This window comes from Ovis aries, chromosome 4, assembly GCF_016772045.2.
Source record: "Ovis aries strain OAR_USU_Benz2616 breed Rambouillet chromosome 4, ARS-UI_Ramb_v3.0, whole genome shotgun sequence".
Taxonomy (NCBI): Eukaryota; Metazoa; Chordata; class Mammalia; order Artiodactyla; family Bovidae; genus Ovis; species Ovis aries.
In genome coordinates, this window is record NC_056057.1 from 32,134,608 (window position 1) to 32,155,005 (window position 20,398).

At 43.3% G+C, this 20,398-nt stretch overlaps 1 protein-coding gene across 7 annotated transcripts in view; it reads right to left on the minus strand.

The window, feature by feature from the left end:
* Window positions 1-9,491, minus strand: part of RAPGEF5 (Rap guanine nucleotide exchange factor 5) — a 314,716-nt gene extending 305,225 nt beyond the window's left edge. For 2 of the 7 annotated variants that reach the window (XM_060414545.1, XM_060414547.1), the window contains exons 1-2: window positions 9,258-9,491; window positions 239-369 (exon numbers count right to left, since the gene is read on the minus strand). The gene's annotated coding sequence lies outside the window, so the exon portion shown is untranslated. Of the gene's footprint in view, window positions 1-238; window positions 370-1,375; window positions 7,169-9,014 lie in introns of those variants that run through there. The other 5 variants (XM_060414550.1, XM_060414546.1, XM_060414548.1 and 2 more) reach the window with 4 other exon arrangements.
* Window positions 9,492-20,398: the final 10,907 nt, after the last annotated feature.

The following is a 20,398-nucleotide window of genomic DNA, read 5'->3' on the forward strand; positions in this document are numbered from 1 at the left end:
TGCTGACATCAGCCACAAGTCCACACCCACTTCCCAATACACATTTACAAGTGGCTATTACAGCCCTCAACGCTGACAACAATTTTCTTAGAACTGGAGACCCTCGAGTTGTGATTATTGTTTTTGTTCCTCTCTACCTTCTCTGACTATAAACATTAAGCTAGAAATATCTGTTCTATTAGACCCTCTTAAGACAATAGGGCACAGCCCCACTCCAAGGTGGACGTAAAGCACTCACCATGGTGAGCTGAGGGATTCAGGGTCTGCTCCCAGCGATTCCATTTACAGTAGGACCTTGGGCAAGTCACTCCCCTGGGTTGCTATGCAGGGCATGAAAAACAGCAGGTTTGATGAGTTCCAGATTCGGTACTACTATCAGCCAGGTCATGCGAAATGCAAAAGGAAATAAAGAAATAATTGGTAGAAATGCATAACTAAGCTCACAAGAAAGTAAGGGAAATCCTCTGAGGACCCCTCCTCCAAATGAAGTAAGAAAAGGAACTCAGAATTTTTAAACAGTGGTGAAGCCAAAGCTGCCTCAGGTTGTTTTCTGATATTCACTCATCAGAAAGATGAATGTGGCCTTGGGGCCTTGAAAAATATCAAGTCGAAAGGCAGATGCTTCCTTCCGCCACCCCACTTCCATGAATTAAGTTAGATCTCCAAAGGGCTACCAACACTTTTAGGAAAGGGGTGAATAACAACAATAACAACAAGAATAAAACTGCTGCATGAAGGCAGAACTATGGCTATGGGTAAAAGGGGAGGTGGTTTCCCCTGAGAACGCATCACTTACAGCCAACCTGTGCTCACTCATTCACTCAATAAATATTTCTTGAATGCTATGTGCCAGGCTGTGAGCTAGATATTGAAGATATAGCAATGAACAAAACAGAGAAGCCCTGCCTTGAAAGAGATTATATTCCAATAGTGGGAGACAGACAATAAACAAACATGCAGATCAGACAGTGACAAATGCTAGAAGAAAAATAAATTAAGGGGAAGGAGGCTAGTGAGTAACTAAATAGGGGAGAAATCTTGTCTAGTTGGGTGAAGAAAGTACCCTGAGAAATATAACACCTAAGGAAGACCTGGAAGGAGTGAGGGAGTGATCCATGCAGACTTTAAAGCAAAGTGCTCTCTAAGCAGAAGGAACCAAAAATGTAAACGCCCCTAAGCCAGGCCTGAGGAAGACAGAGGTGGGGATTGGGGCAGAGAAAGCGAAAGAAGAGTGCAGAAGATGGGGTGGGGGGGCGTGGAGAGAGACAGCAGGGGGCCAGGTGACAGAGATGCTTGAGGGCGAACTGGTGACTAGGAAATTATTCAAAAAAGCTGGAAAGACACTGAGGGGTGAGCTAACACGTAGAACACTCACCAGAATGCTGTGTGGAGAATATACCATAGAAAGGCAAGTCTAGAAGCTGGAGCGCCAATTAACACAACAGGTCAAGCAAGAGGTGATGATGACCTAGACAACTTGGAGCCATGGTTTGAATGTTTGTGCTCCTCCAAAATTCACATGTTGAAATCCTGATCCCCAAATCCGACGGTATTATAAGATGAGACCTTCGGGAGGTTCTTAGGTCATGAGGGCAGAGTCTTCATGAATGGAATTAGTGTTCTTATGAAAGAGACCCGCAGAGCTCCCCTAGCTCCTTCTACCAAGTGAGGACACAGGCAGAGGATGCCAGCTATGGGCCAGATGAGGGCTGGTTCACCAGAAAACAACCAGGCTGGCGCCTTGGTCTAGGTCTTCAGCCTCCAGAACTGTCAGAACAAATCTCTGTCGTCCATAAGCCACTCAGTCTGTGGAATTTTGTTGTAGCAGCCTGAGCAGAATAGAACACTTATTGTAATGAAGATGGCAAAAATGGCCAGACTCTGGAAAGGAAAGGATTCCCATACTGATTGGAAGTGGCTTGCGAGAGAAAGACAGGCTCAAACATGACTTCTAGACTTGTGGCTTTGTTTAGTTCAGTTCAGTCGCTCAGTCATGCCCGACTCTTTGTGACCCCATGAATTGCAGCATGCCAGGCCTCCCTGTCCATCACCAACTCCCGGAGTTTACTCAAACTCACGTCCATCGAGTTGGTGATGCCATTCAGCCATCTCATCCTCGGTCGTCCCCTTCTCCTCCTGCCCCCAATCCCTCCCAGCATCAGAGTCTTTTCCAATGAGTCAACCCTTCGCATGAGGTGGCCAAAGTACTGGAGTTTCAGCTTTAGCATCATTCCTTCCAGAGAAATCCCAGGGCTGATCTCCTTCAGAATGGACTGGTTGGATCTCCTTGCAGTCCAAGGGACCCTCAAGAGTCTTTTCCAACACCACAGTTCAAAAGTATCAATTCTTCAGCACTCAGCTTTCTTCACAGTCCAACTCTCACATCCATACATGACCACTGGAAAAACCATAGCCTTGACTAGACGGACCTTTGTTGGCAAAGTAATGTCTCTGCTTTTGAATATGCTACCTAGGTTGGTCATAACTTTTCTTCCAAGGAGTAAAGCGTCTTTTAATTTCATGGCTGTAGTCACCATCTGCAGTGATTTGGGAGCCCAAAAAAATAGTCTGACACTGTTTCCACTGTTTCCCGACCTATTTCCCATGAAGTTAACAATAAGCAAATAACAAGCCCTAGCACCCAGATTGTTACTTTAAACATTAATATCATTCCCCAGAATTCTGGAGAAGTGGCTGATTTCAAGTCTGTGACATAAAATGTATAAAAGAGAATCTAGCACTACTTGTCACACCAGAAAATTAAGAAGCATTTGGAAAATATTACAAATGAGTCAAAAGGATATACAAACCAACTTAAATAGGCTCCCAATGGCCAAAGGTGGAACAATTGGGCATCAATAGATTTAATAGCTGCAATGGATGGAAATATCAAATCTATTTTAAATACGATAATAAATTTCAAAATTCATTGGTCATATCTAGAGGACACAGGATATCAATGTGTCCCTTCGGAAACTAGTAAACAAAAGGACCAAATCAAGGAAACTGAATCTACTTACAAAACTGTATCTTGGGATGCCAATTGTTGATGAGGAGAAGGCTTTCTTTGTAGAAGTATCCTAACTAATAAATGAAGTGGGAGCAATAAAATTTTAATACTTCAACACCATAATTAAATAATAAATCTAGGTAATATTCATGAATGGCTGTTGTTAACATCATTTTAAAAAAAACAGGTAACTGGATAGTATTAATATATGCTCTCTGATGGATGGAAGTACAATACACTGCCTGATGCATTCTTGTCAAAAAAATTAAAGCTAAATGTGAACAGCTCTCTAGATCTTACCACCAATTTACAGGAAATAGAGGCTTCTGTGAATCATGCTGATTGACACATTGGAATGCAATCAGCAAAAACCAGACTGCAGAAACTATACAGAATAAATGACCTGATTTCTTCAACAAAGACACTGTAAAGAACAAGATGAGAGACAGAGAGGAAATCTATATTCCAAGAAAGACCCCAGAGTTATATCAAACAATTGTCATCTATGAGTCTTATTTGAGCATGGATTTGAAACAAATAAATGCAATTATAATTTCTGGCATGCCCAGAGAGAAAAATGTTTTAATCTGCCAATACCAAGAGTAAGCAAGATTGTGGTGTAATGAAAACCCTTCTACACTGCTTGTGGGGGTATAAACTGACACAAATCCTTACTAGTCATCAGCTAGGGCACTCAAGGCTGTACATGCCCTACAAATGAGCCACCTACTCCTCGATCTATACCCTGGAGAAACTCTTGCCTGTGGGTAGTATGGGAGTGGACACAGTAGCAAAGTTAGATAGTAAGAACCCCCTACCCAAATGTCCAGTCACAGCAGCAAAACTAAAGTATGGTATATTCATAAGAAGAGATATCACAGGTCAGTGAAAAACGAGTCAACATGGATAAATTTCACATCACATTGCATATTTTAGAATGCTACATGTATAATGAAGTTCAAAAGCTTATAAATGTAAACAATGTATTAAGATTTTAAGTGTGTTTGATGGGCTTAAAAGGCCTGACATAGGCTGGACAGATCTATAGGCAATAAAACCACACAAATGATAAATGCGAAATGCAGCCAAGGGTCTACCTCAAGGCCAAAGGGTGTGAGGTTCTGGATTAGGGAAGCGATACACAGCACCTTCAGGTACCACTTCTCAAACTGGCTGTGGCTCAAACCACTTCTCACATTCGTATGTGAATTTGTTGTATTATTCTTTATACCATATACATATATTTAAATTATCTTATGTGTAGACAGCATTTCAAATTTTTATATAGAAGGTGAACCAAATGACTAAAACCCTTCCCAACACACTTAAAATTCAACTCATGTGATGTCTCATTTCCCTCATCTTCCTCTTGGGAAAAATAATAGCAACTATCTCAAAGGATATGGTAAAGATTAAATGAGTTAATGCATATAAAGTGCTTGGATTAAAAGCATCGGGAAAAAAAGAAAAAAATTTAGGGCTAGTAATGAATATATAAATGCTCCATTATTTATAAAGAAAGGGTGACTCTAAAATTCATAAATCTGAATGAAGTGTGCACGAGCCTTCTGGATGTGTTTGAAGAGACGATCTATGAGCACCAGTGCCATACAACTTTAATACACTGATAATATCAATTATGTCCAATTAAATCCTATCGTCTCTCTATTTTAACACCTAGATAAATAAATAAATAAAGTGCTGGGATGAGAGCCAGACAGATATGAAGATGCATTAAGTGCTCAATAACTCTAACTATTACCATCAGCCTCCTATTCACCACCAGAACTGCCAGGAGAACACATCTTTCATCTTAAAATGGAGAGGAATTATTAAAATCCCAAACAAAGGAAGATGTGGTGGAAGAATATTTTGTATCGCTGCCTGCAGCAGCCAAGCAAGGGCCAGCCAGGGAAGCATTCCTCATCCTTTCTCCGCCCCTGGCTGGCCTGACAGAAACCACGGGCTGGGTCCAAAGGCTTACTCCCTGAAGAGTCATGACGGGTCATGCTGAGAACGCAACCGGCCAGATATTCTCAAGAAACCTGGAGACAGCCATGTCCTCCTGCTTACAGGTGATGACCTCATTCAAAACCGTCTGTCCAACCTGCCCCAGGCCTTTTAAGCCAGTCAGACAGATACACTCACCACCGTGCCTGGGCATTCCCCATCACTCCTGACCTGTACTTTACTCAGTCTTGTCTGTACCAAACATGAACCCTTGACTCCATGATTCCAGCTTGCCCCAGGCGTTCTGGACTTGGTCCTATTCTTAGCCTCGCTCTCATTCATGCTACAGTTTTTCCTATCAAACTACAGCTTGCCTGGCCCTGCGGTGCTTCCCCTTCTGCAATGCACTGGATAGAATATTCTCTGGTTCCAGGCCCAACACTAGCGGCTTTGATAAGATGCTTTTGGTTGCAAGTAACAGAAACCCCATGTGGACGTAAGCACTAAAAAGATGGTATTGGCTCAGTGATTAAAAACTAGTCATAGGGTGAGTTTTGGTGGCCAAATCATGGCACCAGAGTCACAGTTTCTTCTCATCCTGTCTCCTGCAGTACCTGCTTCGTCCTTAAATCTGACTGCCTGCATGTTTGCAAACTGGCTGGAAGCAGCTATAGGGGTTATATGTTCCCTTGTTTATGTCTAGCAGAAAGGGAAAACTCTCCCAGTAGCTCTCTTAAATTGAAGCATCTTCTTTTCTAAAAGTCTCTAGAGAAAAAAATTTTGGCTCATTGGCCTAAATTGGGTGGCGTGTCCTGAACTAGGCACTGTGACCAGGGGTGGATCTTCTGGCTGGGGATTAGCTGACAGAGCCTGAGGAGATGTGTTTGGGGGTGGAGGCTCCTCTCCTAGAGCACAGGGGCTGCTGGAAGAGGCAAGCTGCCTGGGCCCTGCTTCATCCGCAGCCCAGATCCCCCTCTGCTCTGGGCCCTCGGAGCACCCCCTTCACAATGCACCACCCCAGCTGTCCTGCTCCCTGGCTTCCAGTTGGATTTGACCCCAGGAACAGCAGCGGAAGATCTGAAGGCCAGAGGCGAACAGGGCAGGAGTGACTGTCCCCCCAGCTCGCTCCCTGCTGTGCTGTGGTTCTAACAGAGGCTGTGCTCCTCTGGAGGGACATCCCTGGAGGGCAGCCCCCACCCTGCCAGCTCTAGCCACTCCCTCCCTCACCCCCAGGCCCAGAGGTGATAACAGCTCCCACTGTTACCTGCCTTCTAGTGCTCCCCCGACCCCACCCCACCCCATCTGTGTAAGCAGCCCCTTCACTAAACCCTGGAGTGCGGTTGTGTTTCCTTCCCTGGCCTTGGCTACCACAGCATCTGAGTGAAGACTGGGAAAACATTCCCAAGAGGAAGGGAGGACAGATGCCCGGCAGCCCCGAACCACAAACACCCACAGCTCTTGCCCCCCTCCCCCACCCCACTAATAGGAAGCAAGAAACTGTCCCTTGTGGTTTCCAGCTGACAATTCACTATTCTAGCTTGTTATTCGCCATGGATTACATATGATATGAACAATACTTACATACACACAATAGGAGTTTTGTCTCTTTCTAGAGAAATGCTCTCTAACTCCCTGAATGCTAAGGACTTCGGGTTGCTTCCTGGGCTCAGACAGAAATGCGCTTAAACCGTCAGACCTGCTGTTCCTGCCGACAAATGCCGTCGGATGGCTCAGAGCGCATGTCAGTGACCAACCAGGGATGAAAGACAGGAAAACAGGAGAGGCGGGAGGGAAGGAAGCCTCAGAACAGAGAAACACCTAAACGAGTTATTTCTGGTGCGGACAAGTCAAGCACAGGTGAGGCTGAGCCAGTTTGGGGAGGGGGGCACCAGTTGTGGGGATGTGGGGTCTGTTACACAGGAGGACTCCTACTGAGTAGAAAAGGCGGCCAGATACAAGAGGGAGTACAGCAAAAGATGGGCTCAGGGCTGTGGGGAAATCTCATTCCCAAAAGTCACCCACCCCTACCCCTTCAGGAAGAGTGAGCCCTTAGAACTGGCCTAACTGGTTGTCAACTGAGACAATTGTAGAGGAAACACTTCTGGGCTTTGTCATGGTGAATGTGGGTCTACACACACGTATGTGTGTGTCTGTGGGTGTGTGTGACAGAGAGAGACAGAGGCAGACAGACAGGCAGATTCCCCACCACCCATTAAGCTCTCCTCTCCCCTCGCCCTCCTCTGTCGCAGCGTGAGCGTGCTCTCCCGGGGGAGCCCACCTCCGTTCACTGGCCCCCATCCTGACAGCTGGGGAAGGACACATAGACACACAGGCCCTACACCTGGCATCCCACCCCACAACAGCTGTTCCGACCACGCAAGAAGCACGGGGGTCACCGGTCACTCTCCACAGGAACAAAGAGCCAAGGACACAGAGATAATTGTATCAAAGGGATTCAACTTCCTGGATGACCTCACTCCACAGATCTGCAGAGAACAGATAAGCATCGCAGGGCCCTGGCAGCTGCCCCTCCAGGGAAGGAAAGGGCTAGGAAGCTGTCTTTCCACCGTCTGTGCTGCCTTCCCTGACCCAGGGACAGGCCACCTGCAGCCTCCAAAGTCAGGATGCCCCATGTCAGCTCCTGCCAACTCCACAAGAAAGGCGACTAGGGCCACGCTACCCCCAGGGTAAGGCCTCCACTGACCCCACGTGGGCCCCCTGGGAGCCTTTCCTTCTGTGTCCCCCCAACAGAGATTTCTCATATTTTCATTCAAATGAATTTGTATTTCATTTCTGAAATGAAATTTCATTTTCTTTCTTTCATGTTCTCAGAATACACAGCATAAAAAAACGAGAATAGGCTAAAAAAAAGGTATATCTCAGAACATAATTTGTGAGCCTAATAGTTATAATCAGCAATAGAGGAAATGAAATGATGTTTCTAAGCATTTATTTAGTCATTATCCTGATATTTTTTTTTGAGTCCTTTCTGCACCAGACACAAATTCAAGCCTGGGAGACAGAAAGCTAACACACAGCCCCTGTTCTGGAAGAACTCACAGCTCACAGATTTGTTGGAAGTCACAGACATTTAAACAAAGGGCTATTAAAGTGCTCTGAAGTCATTTCATTCCTAGAAATCCTACTAATATTATATTAAATTATAAATCAGCCAGAGGAAGAATCAGTTATCAAAACTTCATTTTATAGCGCTCAGTGTTGGCCCAGGATTTGTTAATTAATCGAATACTCCTACCTACAATCAACTGCCTTGTACTTCCTGGAACAATGCAAAGATTCTAAATTTGTGTTAATAGGGTAGCCGCTTGCCACCTGTGGCTACTGAGCTCTTGAAATGTGACTAATGTGACTGAGGAACAGAAATTTAAATTTTATCTAATTTTAATTAATTTAAATAGTCACCTGTGGCTGGTGAGTTCCAATCTGCATATCACAGTTCCAGAATTCTAGTCCTATTTAGATCTGACTAGATTTACCAAAATCAGTGAAGATTAATCAGTCGAGATTAAAATCAAGTAACCCACCAACGGGCCTGGTCAACGAGGTATTAATAAATCAACTGTCTGCCCACCTGGACTCATCCGACCTTGAATGTCTGGAAGAAAATGAACCTGTTACTCAGTTGGAGCAGAAAAGGAGGTAGGAAGTGCAACCATGAAGCAAGGTTAAGCACCTAAACAGAAGCCCCAGGCCCAAAGAACCAAAGGGAAGTCTTCGGGGGTGGAGGCGGTTGCTGCAGAACACCACCAAGCAGCTGAGTGTCAAAAAGCAGAACTAAAGCAAGTTCAAACTCAAGTCAAAGTTCTAAAAAATTGAGCTATTAATCAACAGAATGCAATCCAAAGCCCATTCACTGACAACCCTCCTTCCATCAAGAAATGTCTTTCTGAATGTTTCTTGTGTGCTCAGCACCAAGCGGGAATTATTAAGAAATCTACGGCAACATCAACCTCTGCCTTAAGGAAGTTGAGATTTTTGCATGAAAAGACCAAACTCACACATACAACAGTGAGAAAACTATACAAGACAGTACCCAGCAAAGCACTGGTGTGAAGTCGCTCAGTCGTGTCCGACTCTTTGCAACCCCATGGACTGTAGCCTACCAGGCTCCTCCCTCCATGGAATTCTCCAGGCAAGAGTACTGGAGTGGGGTGCCATTTCCTTCTCCAGGGGATCTTCCTGACGCAGGGATCAAACCCGGGTCTCCCGCATTCCAGGCAGATGCTTTTAACCTTTGAGCCACCAGGGAAGCCCACCTTCCTCTCTGCTTACTTACCGGTGCTCACCGTGTGTGTGTGTTAGTCACTCAGTCGTGTCTGACTCTTTGCGACCCCGTGGACTGTACATAGGCTCCTCTGTCTATAGAATTTTCCAGGCAAAAATACTAGAGTGGGTAGCCATTCCTTTCTCCAAGGGGGTTTCCCAACCTGGAGATTGAACCTGCGTCTCCTGCATTGCAGGCAGATTCTTTCCCTTCTGAGCCAGCAGGAAAGTCTACAGTTGTAACTGTGGCTAAGTTAAATACTTTCAGTGCTGAAATACTTTCCAGTGGGCTTACCTGCTGGCTCAGAAGGGAAAGAATCTGCCTGCAATGCAGGAGATACGGGTTAAATCCCCAGATTGGGAAATCCCCTTGGAGAAAAGAATGGCTACCCACTCTAGTATTTTTGCCTGGAAAATTCCATAGACAGAGGAGCCTACGTACAGTCCACGGGGTCACAAAGAGTCAGATGTGACTGAGTGACTAACACACACACACGGTGAGCACCGGTAAGTAAGTGGAGAGGAAGGGAGAGGTGAGTGAAGCCTGCAGTCACCAGTCTTTATGGGCAAGCAGAGTTTCGAGGTGGGCTTTCTGCAACTCTCAGCACTCAATTCAAGTTAGCCCAGCCTCCCAGGCCCGTGACAACCTGGCCTCCACCTATCTTCAGCAGCATCCTTATCAGACAAGCCCACCCCAGTTTTTGCCAACATGAAGTCCTTTCCCAATTTGCTCACCGTCTCTAACACTGAGCCACTGTACATGCAGAACCACTGGTGGACCTACCGGGACTCCCAGCGCTGGAGTCACAGACCTCTGCTTGCATCCCAGCCTCTCCAAGTCAAAAGCAAGGTCCAATGCTGTAAAGAGCAATATTGCATAGGAAGCTGGAATGTCAGGTCCATGAATCAAGGCAAATTGGAAGTGGTCAAACAAGAGATGACAAGAGTGAACATCGACATTCTAGGAATCAGGGAACTAAAATGGACTGGAATGGGAGAATTTCACTCAGATGACCATTATATCTACTACTGCGGGCAGGAATCCCTCAGAAGAAATGGAGTAGCCATCATGGTCAACAAAAGAGTCCGAAATGCAGTACTTGGATGCAATCTCAAAGACGACAGAATGATCTCTGTTCATTTCCAAGGCAAACCATTCAATATCACAGTAATCCAAGTCTATGCCCCAACCAGTAATGCTGAAGAAGCTGAAGTTGAACAGTTCTATGAAGACCTACAAGACCTTTTAGAACTAACACCCAAAAAAGATGTCCTTTTCATTATAGAGGACTGGAATGCAAAAGTAGGAAGTCAAGAAACACTTGGAGTAACAGGCAAATTTGGCCTTGGAATGTGGAATGAAGCAGGGCAAAGACTAATAGAGTTTTGCCAAGAAAATGCACTGGTCATAGCAAACACCCTCTTCCAACAACACAAAAGAAGACTCTACACATGGACATCACCAGATGGTCAACACTGAAATCAGATTGATTATATTCTTTGCAGCCAAAGATGGAGAAGCTCTATCCAGTCAACAAAAACAAGACCAGGAGCTGACTGCAGCTCAGATCATGAACTCCTTATTACCAATTCAGACTCAAATTGAAGAAAGTAGGGAAAACCGCTAGACCACTCAGGTATGACCTAAATCAAATCCCTTATGATTATACAGTGGAAGTGAGAAATAGAGTTAATGGCCTAGATCTGATAGATAGAGTGCCTGATGAACTATGGGATGAGGTTCATGACATTGTACAGGAGACAGGGATCAAGACCATCCCCATGGAAAAGAACTGCAAAAAAGCAAAATGGCTGTCTGAAGAGGCCTTACAAATAGCTATGAAAAGAAGAGAAGTGAAAAGCAAAGGAGAAAAGGAAAGATATAAGCATCTGAATGCAGAGTTCCAAAGAATAGCAAGAAGAGATAAGAAAGCCTTCTTCAGCGATCAGTGCAAAGAAATAGAGGAAAACAACAGAATGGGAAAGACTAGAGATCTCTTCAAGAAAATCAGAGATACCAAGGGAACATTTCATGCAAAGATGGGCTCAATAAAGGACAGAAATGGTATGGACCTAACAGAAGCAAAAGATATTAAGAAGAGGTGGCAATAATACACAGAAGAACTGTACAAAAAAGATCTTCATGACCCAGATAATCATGATGGTGTGATCACTCACCTAGAGCCAGACACCCTGGAATGTAAAGTCAAGTGGGCCTTAGAAAGCATCCCTATGAACAAAGCTAGTGGAAGTGATGGCATTCCAGTTGAGCTATTTCAAATCCTGAAAGATGATGCTATGAAAGTGCTGCACTCAATATGCCAACAAATTTGGAAAACTCAGCAGTGGCCACAGGACTGGAAAAGGTCCGTTTTCATTCCAATCCCAAAGAAAGGCAATGCCAAAGAATGCTCAAACTACCACACAATTGCACTCATCTCACATGCTAGTAAAGTAATGCTCAAAATTCTCCAAGCCAGGCTTCAGCATTACATGAACTGTGAACTTCCTGATGTTCAAGCTGGTTTTAGAAAAGGCAGAAGAACCAGAGATCAAATTGCCAACATCCGCTGGATCATGGAAACAGCAAGAGAGTTCCAGAAAAACATCTACTTCTGCTTTATTGACTATGCCACAGCTTTTGACTGTGTGGATCACAATAAACTGTGGAAAATTCTGAAAGAGATGGGAATACTAGACCACCTGACCTGCCTCTTGAGAAATCTGTATGCAGGTCAAAGCAACAGTTAGAACTGGACATGGAACAACAGACTGGTTCCAAATAGGAGAAGGAGTACATCAAGGCTGTATATTGTCATCCTGCTTATTTAACTTCTATGCAGAGTACATCATGAGAGATGCTGGACTGGAAGAAACACAAGCTGGAATCAAGATTGCTGGGAGAAATATCAATAACCTCAGATATGCAGATGACACCACCCTTATGGCAGAAAGTGAAGAGGAACTAAAAAGCCTCTTGATGAAACTGAAAGAGGAGAGTGACAAAGTTGGCTTAAAGCTCAACATTCAGAAAACGAAGATCATGGCATCTGGTCCCATCACTTCATGGAAATAGATGGGGAAACAGTGGAGATAGTGTCAGACTTTATTTTCTTGGGCTCCAAAATCACTGCAGATGGTGACTGCAGCCAGGAAATTAAAAGACGCTTCCTCCTTGGAAGGAAAGTTATGACCAACCTAGATAGCATATTCAAAAGCAGAGACATTACTTTGCCGACTAAGGTCCGTCTAGTCAAGGCTATGGTTTTCCAGTGGTCATGTATGGATGTGAGAGTTGGACTGTGAAGAAAGCTGAGCGCTGAAGAATTGATGCTTCTGAAGTGTGGTGTTGGAGAAGACTCTTGAGAGTCCCTTGGACTGCAAGGAGATCCAACCAGTCCATCCTAAAGGAGATCAGCCCTGGGATTTCTTTGGAAGGAATGATGCTAAAGCTGAAGCTCCAGTACTTTGGCCACCTCATGCGAAGGGTTGACTCATTGGAAAAGACTTTGATGCTGGGAGGGATTGGGGGCAGGAGGAGAAGCGGACGACAGAGGATGAGATGGCTGGCTGGATGGCATCACTGACTCAATGGACATGAGTCTGAGTGAACTCCAGGAGTTGGTGATGGACAGGGAGGCCTGGCGTGCTGCGACTCATGGGGTCACAAAGAGTCGGACACGACTGAGCGACTGGACTGAACTGAAGCCCTGATTTCCCCACATGTAAAATGAGGGTTGGAGAAGGAAATGGCAACCCACTCCAGTATTTCTGCTGGGAGAATCTCATGGACAGAGGAGCCTGGCAGTCCATAGGTTAGCTAAGAGTTGGACACAACTGAGTGAACAACAGCAGCAACAAAAATCAGAGTAATATGACCCACCCATAGGGTTTTTGTGATAACTGAGATAAATAAAAGCCTTACAAACAACTTTTTTAAAAAACCTGCTTTTCATACTTTGACTAACAATTTTCAACCTATCTTAAGATTCTGCTCAGGTATTTCTTGACTGCCCTTGCTGTTGGGGATTTTTCACAAAGGGATGCTATGATGATAGCACTCGCAGCCAGTGAGGTAACATATCCCAGTTCACCCAAACAGTCGCAGTTCATGCTTGGTGTCCCGTGTAGTTTTTGGCATTTGTCCTAGATGCTTATTTTTCTGTAAACTACTGTTGGTGATGACTGCATTAAAACATGTTGGGGAGGACGCATCTCTAGTGGCACTAGTGGTGAACAATCCTCCTGCCGATTTCAGGAGATGCAAGAGACAAGTGGGTTTGATCTCTGGGTTGGGAAGATCCCCTGGAAGAGGACATGGGTTGCTGGGATATACCCTGGCAGCTACAGTCCATGGAGTTGCAAAGACTCAAAGGCATGACTGAGTGACTGAGCACAGAGGCACGTATTGGGGAGGGAGAGTTTGGTGGGTGTCCACTTTGTCTTTCCAACTTCCTGCAAGGATTTAAGGTCCACAGGCAGTAAATAGGGTTCTTACTCTAATACATGCTGAGATCTGAAAGAGGGTCAGCCATAAACTGTCTCTTTTCCTGAGCTTTCCTAGATGAAAACAGGAACAGGTGAAAACTAACATCTCCTTTTTCAAGGACAGCACACAGGGCACTTACTGCTGATAAAATGAAGCATGTATATGACTCTTCCTGGTCTTGGAAAGCTGGGGGTGAACTGTTGGGCACCACAGCTCCTGCCGGCCATCTGGTGCACCCACCAGGTGAGTGCTGGCCAGTGCAGGGGCCTGAAAGATGCACAAAGCCACCAGGCCTTCAGTCAGTGCAGTCTTTGGAGAATAAGAGAAATTAAATACGTTAGGCTCTCGTGAGAAACACACAGGAATTAGAGACTGAGCAGCGCTACAGTAAAGAGGACAACAAGTAATCTGAACATTCTTGCTGTGGAGGGATTTTCCTTTAAATACGGATAAAATTACAACTATTTATTGTACTATTTGGTAACACTTTACAAAATTTGGCAATAAATGTTTTCAGCAGCAAGTCAACAAAAAATGTGCATGTTAAATTTAAGTACTGAATTTTCATGTATCAAGAGAACCGACGAATATGCAACTTGTACAATATCATTGATAATATTTACTACCCACCACCACAATAAACTTTGGAAAATTCTGAAAGAGATGGGAATATACCACCTGACCTGCCTCTTGAGAAACCTATATGCAGGTCAGGAAGCAACAGTTAGAACTGGACATGGAACAACAGACTGGTTCCAAATAGGAAAAGGAGTACGTCAAGACTGTATATTGTCACCCTGCTTATTGAACTTCTATGCAGAGTACATCATGAGAAACGCTGGGCTGGAAGAAGCACAAGCTGGAATCAAGATTGCTGGGAAAAATATCAATAACCTCAGATATGCAGATGATACCACCCTTATGGCAGAAAGTGAAGAGGAGCTAAAAAGCTTCTTGATGAAAGTGAAAGGGGAGAGTGAAAAAGTTGGCTTAAAGCTCAACATTCAGAAAACGAAGATCATGGCACCTGGTCCCATTGCTTCATGGGAAATAGATGGGAAATAGTGGAAACAGTGTCAGACTTCATTTTCTTGGGCTCCAAAATCACTGCAGATGGTGACTGCAGCCAGGAAATTAAAAGACGCTTCCTCCTTGAAAGGAAAATTATGACCAACCTAGATAGCATATTCAAAAGCAGAGACATTACTCTGCCAACAAAGGTCCATCTAGTCAAGGCTATGGTTTTTCCAGTGGTCATATATGGATGTGAGAGTTGGACTGTGAAGAAAGCTGAGCACTGAAGAATTGATGCTTCTGAAGTGTGGTGTTGGAGAAGACTCTTGAGAGTCCCTTGGACTGCAAGGAGATCCAACCAGTCCATCCTAACGGAGATCAGTCCTGGGTGTTCATTGGAAGGACTGATGCTGAGGCTGAAACTCCAATACTTTGGCCACCTCGTGTGAAGAGTTGACTCATTGGAAAAGACCCTGATGCTGGGAGGGATTGGGGGCAGCAGGAGAAGGGGACAACAGAGGATGAGATGGCTGGATGGCATCACTGACTCGATGGACATGAGTTTGAGTGAACTCTGGGAGTTGGTGATGGACAAGGAGGCCTGGTGTGCTGTGATTCACAGGGTCGCAAAATGTCAGACACAACTGAGTGACTGAACTGGACTGAACTGAACCAGATCCCAGGAACATCATGGACCACACAAAAACCAAATACAAGTCTACTGAAGAAGTTCCAGCCTCTACTTCAAAAGTTAGAACTATTTTAGGAAGGCTGTGCTCCCAAACAATAATTTCACAAGAGCAGCTGCAGAAAGCGTGTTTACCAGTGAATCATGACTTTTCATTTAGATCAAACTACTCTTCTCAATTAACTTTGCCCATTTTTATTCCAAGTCTGTACAACCAAAAAGTGAACCAATAGCTGTGTGTGTGTTGGTGACATCAGTAAAAGAATTGCCAAACTGTTGCACAAAACCCTTTTCATATTAGAGTCTTCAGATACTTCAAATAGAAAATCAGTGAATTCCAACTCTGGTGTGATTTTTTTACCCCCATACAGTCCATGAAATCAAAGTAAAACTGTCTGCAGTTTATTTTCAGGTAAAACAGCTGACGTTGTTTTACTGTTATAAATTCAGTTCAAAAGTTTGACTGAAGATAAGATGTGTTTTATAGTAATAATAAGAATACAAACTTAAGGAAAGCTTAGGGTGGTAGAAAAATAATGTTCTTAACAAATTAAGAAAGCTGCAGAGCAGAATGTACTTAGAAAACTGCAGTCAAGCACAATCCATGATTGTCTCCGAAGAACTGTGACATTCCACCAAAGGAAATAGAAACTGTGGTTGTCAAAAATTACAAATGTTTTTATACATAAACAAAGTAACCAAAGTACAAAATCCTTCTGATAGAGCTTATATTAAGCATCCAGTCAATCCTCTCAAGACAAAGCCCTTGCATCAACAATAACAATAAAAACTTCAGCTTGGCAGCGCACATTTTCTCACTTTCTCTGTTGCCCATCAGCAAGCTGATTTTAGAAATGTTTGAGCCTTTGAATGACTATTTTGTAAATCAACCTATGTGCCCTAGAAAACTAGAGAATTATTTTGGAATAGTTCATTAAATGCTGGTTGCATTTTAGTGAAAATCAACTGGAATATTTTAATAAATTATTCAATAAATGTTGCACAATAAAATTCAGGTTGTAAAGCTCTTTATGAATTATAATCATCTAAAACAAGCTTACCCAGGGACTCATTGAAACTGTCTCTACCAAAGCAAGGAAAGAAATGAAGAAATTAAAGTGTGGAGCTCAGACGTGTATAATACCTTGACTTGTAGGGAAGATCTTTTGATGAAGTTCTTGTTTTTAATTGGATCAATTTATATTCTTTATTGAAGTGGAATATAATTGAAAAGGCCTGCAATTTTACAACATCTAACTTTAGAGAAATATTCAAAAGCATCATAAATAGTGAGAAATTACTTGACAATTTGTGCCTGGTAAAAGTATTCATTGAATAAAGGTGCTCTGAATGGGGGAAGTTATTTTGGCTGAAATATTAACACAGTCCAATTTGAAAACATTAGAATCAATCAAACATTAGAACCTCTATTTAGCTGCATTAGCTCTGAGTTTACTAAATAATTCAGCAACTTCAGAGAGAGTATTTTCTCAATTAAAAATACTTGGGTTCACAGAGAAAGGTCAGTTTCAAGTTTACTAATCATGTAATGCAACTGAAAATGATACAATGGTCAATTTTAGTTTAAAAATTAAAAATAAAAAGACTGAAATAAAAATATTCTTCAAAAGTGTCAGGAACTTACCCCAATGCAAACAAATATGACTGAAAGTTGATTAAAGTTGTGAATGTGTATTTATAGGCAATAATGTACAGTATTACAGGCATAGGGACTTCCCTGGTGGTTCAGTGGCAGGGCTCAATTCCTGGTCAGGGAACAAGATTCCTCATGCCACAACTATGATCAGGTGCAGCCAAATAAATAGATAAAAATATTTAGAAAACCCAGTAATATAGGCATAACTCAGAAATATTGCAGGTTTGGTTTCTGACCACCTCAACAAAATGTATATCACAGGAAAGCGAGTCATACTAATTTTTTGGTTTCCCAGTGCATGTAAAAGTATGTTTACACTCTACTGTGTCTATTAAGTGGGTAAGAGCAATGTATCTACAAAATAACATACATACCTTAATTCAAAAAGACTTTATTGCTAAAAAAAAGAAAAATGCTATCACCTAAACCTTCAGCAAGTAATAATCTTTTTGCTGGTGGACGGTCTTGCCTCAGTGTTGATGGCTGCTGACTGATCAGAGTGATGGTTGGTGGAGGCTGGGGTGGCTGTGGTAATTTCTTCTTTTATTTTGTTTTGTTGTTGTTGCTTTTTTGACAATTTCTTAAAATAAGAGAACAATGAAGTTTGCAGCATCAATTGACTCTTCCTTTCATGAATGTTTTCTCTGTAGCATGCAATGCTGTTTGACAGGATCTACCCACAGTAGGACTCCTTTCAAAACTGGAGTCAGTCCTCTCAAACTGCCACTGCTTTAATAACTGAGTTTACCTAATATTCTAAATCCTCCGTTGTCATTTCAACGAAGCATCTTCATTAGGAGGGGTTTACATCTCAAAAAATCACTTCAACCTTTTCCACGAATCACAAATGTTCATGAATGGCATCTAGGATGGTAAATCCTTTCTAGGAAGTTTTCCCTATTTTTTGCCCAGATCCATCAGAGCCTTTGCTATCTATGGCAGCTACAGCATTGTGAAATGTGTTTTTAAGTAATAAGACGTGAAAGTTGAAATTACTCCTTGGGCCATGGACTGCAGAATGAGTATCTTGTTTTAACAGGCATGAAAACATTAATCTCATGTACATTGCCATCAGGGCTCTTGGGTGACCAGTGTGTTGTCACTGAGCAGTATTATTTTGAAAAGAATGTTGTTTTCTGAATGGTAGGTCTCAAGAGTGTCCTTAAAATATTCAGTAAACCATGTTGTAAACAGATGTGCTGTTATCCCGACTTTGTTGTTCCACTTACAGAACACAGGCAGAATAGAGGAACCCTAATTTGCGAGGGCCCTGGGATCTTCAGAATGGTGACTGGGCACTGGCTTCCAACCTGAGCTCTCCAGCGGCATTAACCCGTAACAGGCAAGTCCTGCTGCCCTTTGAAGCTTTGGAGCCAGGCATTGACTTTTCTCAAGCTATGAAAGACTTACCAGGTTACCTTCTTCCAAAATAAGGCTGCTTTGTCTACATTGAAAATCTGTTGTTGAGAGTGGCCGCCCTCATTAACAGTCTTAATGAGATCTGGATAATATGCTGCAGCTCTTACTTCCGCACTTGCTGCTTCACCTTGCCCTCTGATCTTATGAAGATGGCCTCTTTCCTCAAACCTCATGAACCAACCCTCCGCTAGCTTCCAGCTTTTCTCCTGCAGCTTCCTCACCTCTCTCAGCCTTCAAAGAAGTGATGAGCCTTGTTCTAGATGAGTCTTTGGTTTAAGGGAATGTTGTGGCCGGTAGGACCTTCTGTTGTTGCTGTTTAGTTACTAAGTCGCGTCCGACTCTTTGTGAGCCTATGGACTGTCGCCCGCCAGGCTCCTCCGTCCATGGGATTTCTCAGGCAAGGATACTGGAGTGGGTTGCCATTTCCTCCTCCAGGGGATCTGCTCATCCCAGGGATCGAATCTGCATCTCCTGCATTGGCAGGCGGGCTCTTTACCACTGAGTCCCCAGGGAAGCCCCATGATCTTCCGTCTAGACCACTAAAACTTTCTCCATGTCAGCAATAATGCTGTTTCACTTTCTTGTCATTTATGTGTTCACTGGAGCAGCACTTTTAGTTTCCTTCAAAAACTTTTCCTCTGTATTTACTATTTGTCTAACTGGTACAAGAGGCTTGGTTTTCAGCCTATCTTGGCTTTCAACACACCTTCCTCATTAGGTATAATCACTTCTAGGTGTTTTGGACACACTATGCCGCTTGTAGGATAATAGTTCCCCGACCAGGGATCAAACCAGTGCTCTTGGTAGTGAAAGCCAGGGAATTCCCTCATTTCCAACTTTTGATTAAAAGTGAGAGACATGTGACTCTTTCTTTCACTTGAACACCTAGAGGTCATTGTCCGGTTATTAACTGGCTTAATTTCAAAATTGCTGTGTCTCAGGGAATAGGGAGGCTGAAAGAGTGGGAGAGAGAAGGGGAAATGGCTGGTCAGTGAAGCGGTCAGAAAACACACAGTATTTATCGGGTTCATGGTCTTACATGGGCAAGGTCCATGGAATTACAATAATAGCATCAAAGATCACTGATCACAGATCATCATAACAAATATAATAAAAATGAAAAGGTTTAAAATACTTCCAGAGTTACCAAAATGTAACACAGAGACACAAAGTGAGCAAATGCTGTTGGAAAAACGGTGCTGAACAGACTTGCTTGCCACAGGGTTGCCACAAAACTTCATTTTGTGTGGGGGGAAAAAAAAAGAAAAGGCAGTATCTGGGAAGCACAATAAAGCACAACAAAGCCATAAAACAAGGTATGCCTGCATTGTATTTTGCTTATATTTTCTTAACCTGTATAACATTATTTATTTAAAAATTTTGGTTTGCACATATGAGCAACGTTTTATCTTTTAAAAAAGAATTCTATTCATATAATCACTTTTGAACAGCACTATTTAGTGTTGAGCACTATGTTGAAACTAATTTTCTAGTCTATAAATAATTTCAAAAACAATACAGTTTTCATTGTTCCAGTAGCCCCCTAACGCAAAAGCATCGGAGACTGAGTAAGTTCTAAGTTTCCCAGCCAGAGCTCACACCAGCCTTCGTCCTGTCTGTGCCCACCTCCTTCTGCCTCCACCCACACTGCCTTTAGAGCAGGGATTTGATGTTACGGATCCAGAACCCTTTTAATTCTCTTACCATGTGCCAGGCACAGACTGTTTAACTCTTTTAATCCTCACGAACATCTGAGATGGACGTTCTAACTACATTCCTTTACAGATGAGGAAACTGAGGTGGGGAGAGGTGATACTGAATCGACTATGCTCCCAGGCAGTGGCTGGGCTGGGCTGAGTGCAGGCAAGCTGCCTGCAGAGCCCATGG